Genomic DNA, 3,401 nt, shown 5'->3' with positions numbered 1-3,401 from the left:
AATGCCTAGGTAAAAAACAAACAAACAAACAAAAAACATTTATGTTCCAGCTCACACAGTCAGGCTGATAGTGAATTCAAGCTTTCCCCACCTTTATGCCCTATTCAGGCCCGGAATGGACTAAAAGATGCTATCCTAAATTGTGGAGGGCCATTTGCTTTACTCAGTTCAATAATTGAAATACCAATCTCTTCTAGAAACACCCTCACAGACACAATCAGTAATAATGTTCAACCAGATATCTGAGCATCCAGTGGCCCAGTCATGTTAACACATAACATCAACCATCCCAGGGAAGGAATGCTACTAGGATTTTCCATGCATTAGGAGCTGCCATTTCCCTCCTATCTAAATTATACTCATAGCACTGGGGCAATCCATAGCTCATTGCCGAGCCCAAGAGTGTTTCATTTCTTATTGCCCTTTGAATTCTAATGGCAGATCAGGCCTTTCGGATATGGAGGAAAGAAAGTAGTGCTGATAGACACACGTGGATCTTCAGGACCATCAGTAGAAACACACACATGCCCCCTCCCCCATCACACACAAACACACAGTAACTGGAGTGCTTATATTTTCATAATAAAAAGTTCATAATAATGTGGATGTATATGTATGTTTATTATGCAAGTAACTAGGTTGTTCTTTAAAAAAATAAAAATAAAATAAACAATTGCCCTGGCCGGTTTGTCTCTGTGGATAAGAGTGTCGGCCTGCGGGCTGAAGAGTCCCGGGTTCAATTCTGGTCTAGGGCATGTGCCTTGGTTACAAGCTCCTCCCCGGCCCAGGCCCCCGTCAGGGCTCATGCAGGAGGCAATCAATCGATGTGTTTCTCTCACATTGATGTTTCTGTCTTTCCCTCTCTCTTCCACTCTCCCTAAAAACCAGTGGAAAAATATCCTCAGGTGAGAATTAACTAGAACAAAAAAAGAAACAATTTTAGTTCTCTTTTTCAGCATCCAGTGCATAAATTTGTAAAGTACAAACAAAAATAGGTAGTTATAACTTGAAGTAATGTACATATAGCCCGATGTTAGATCAATGGTAAAAGACACAAAATCACAAAGATTTTTTAAAGTATTGGTATCAATCTGTAGAGAGGAGCCATTAGTAAAGAGGATCAAGCATATGATAAAAAGACTTAAATGGTATCAATTTGGCAACTCTATCTACTATTTTCAAGCTAATTTATTTGAGTAGACCAAAACGAATTCAGAGATATGCTTAGTTTCTGAACCAGCTGTCCTCATAGCTGAATAAGGTTAGACAAATTATTTATTACAGCTCAAATCTCTCTTCCACTCTTTCAGTTAACATATGGACATTTTCCAGCTCTCTTAATTTTCAATACTTTTGGGACACAATCTCTGAAGGTGACATGCGGCAAATGTTACAATTACACTTATGGGAGAAAACAGATGTTTCTAGAAAAATCCTGTGTGTGTGTATGTATGTATACAGAGTATATATGTTTATGTACATATTTATATTTGCCAATATGTACACACATGCATGGACAGAAAAAAACAATATTGTTTGTGAAATTTTCTGGATGGTCTATAAGGAAATTGCACAGTTTGCTAGAAATCAAACCATCTCAATTAGATATTAAATTATATTTCTTCAGGATTTTGTTAGTGGTTACTATTTGTATTTAATTAAAACTAAAGTCTTAATTGGTTTGGCTCAATGGATAGAGTATTGGCCTGCTAACTGAAGGGTACTGGGTTTGATTCCAGGCAAGGGCACATGCCCAGTTGTGGGCTCAATTCTCAGTAGAAGGCATGCAGGAGGCAGCGAATCAATGATTCTCTCATCATTGATGTTTCTATCACTTTCTCCCTCTCTCTTCCTCTCTGAAAGCAATAAAAATATGTACTTTAATTAAAACTAGAGATGAATTTATGTAATACTCTTTATAATACTTTAAACAATAAAACAAAATTTAAAAAAGTTGGAAACTATAAAGCATTGTAAAATCTGAGATGATATTCTTATTATAGTTAAATATTATATTTTATGTATATTTAAAATGGAATTGTGCATTCAATTAAGACAAGTGGTCCTAGTCTAAAATTCTGCCCTTTGTGAAACAAATGTCAACCTGACAAATATTGTCCATGCTCTATTTTAAGACGCATTTACATACATCCTGCAAGATAACATATTAGTATATTTTTTCCATACTTCTTGTTGAGATTTACTTATTCACAATTGTGACTTTTGATCAGCAAATTTCAATTAGTCATCAAGTGATAGTTTCATGGATATGCACCATTACATAAGCAACCCAGAAAATTTAAAGATCAAAATGGTCCTAGTCTAAAACATAGACAATGCATACCCCTCATGCGCCCCCCACAAAAAAAACCCAAAAAACTTTCTGTGGAAATTAGTATTTCAAAATTGTTTTATCAATGTATGAATTTAATAGTGTTTATCCACAATTGGTGTAAACATAGGTAATAATACAGATACTGCAGAAATAAACTGATTTCTTAATTTATGATTCATTTATTAATGTATTCAAGCAATTCATTTTGAAAAGACTTATTAATGAAGTAATGAATCATAATCACATCTTTAATGTTAGAGTTGAGACAGCAATCCAAAGCCAACATCTGTGGAAGACATTTACCTAGGCTACATGCACTAGATAATATCTGAAACAAGTGAAATACATTTTATGTTTAAAAATTTCACATTTTATTATTCAAGGCCTATCTATATCTATACACATGACATACATCGTGGGGGGGGGGGGAAACCCTGTACTAAAAACACATTGCACATGTCCACATTTTTACAATTAAAAATATTTCACCGTATTTCTGGGAGATAAATGAGAAATGTTTTGTCCCCTTTTTATAAACTAAGAAACTGTAGGTCAAAGAGATTTTCCAAGGCTATGTGGGTAACAATTCACAAAACCAAAATATAGTAATTATTATTTTGATTTCTACTCCAGTGACCCATTACCTCTGCTATGATAAGAAAGCAACTGATGAAAAATTCATCGTTTCTTTACAATTGCATGGTAGTAGAACAAGATGGGAGCTTAAATTCACATGAAATTTGAAAGTTAAGGGGAACTATCACAGTGAAAAGAAACCACATTTCAGTTTGTACATTCTGGTGTATATATTCTAAATGATTTCTACTACTGTATAATCATGCCTTTTAAAGAAAATATGCCTCCCAAAAGCATTAAGACCAAAAAACCCAACAGTGAGAATCAGAGTGTGTGGTTAACATAAAATAGCTAATGAAAAGGATGAATTTTTTGGTACCTAGAGGCAAGGTCAAATCTACTGTAGTCCCCTTAACTGAACGAGTTCTCAGCTTGCAGCTTGTATGCCATGACTGCCTCTCTGTTGGATTCTCATTGGACCCCAACGTTC

Source organism: Myotis davidii, unplaced genomic scaffold (assembly GCF_000327345.1).
Source record: "Myotis davidii unplaced genomic scaffold, ASM32734v1 scaffold277, whole genome shotgun sequence".
Taxonomy (NCBI): Eukaryota; Metazoa; Chordata; class Mammalia; order Chiroptera; family Vespertilionidae; genus Myotis; species Myotis davidii.
Note: the sequence above shows the minus strand (reverse complement) of the source record.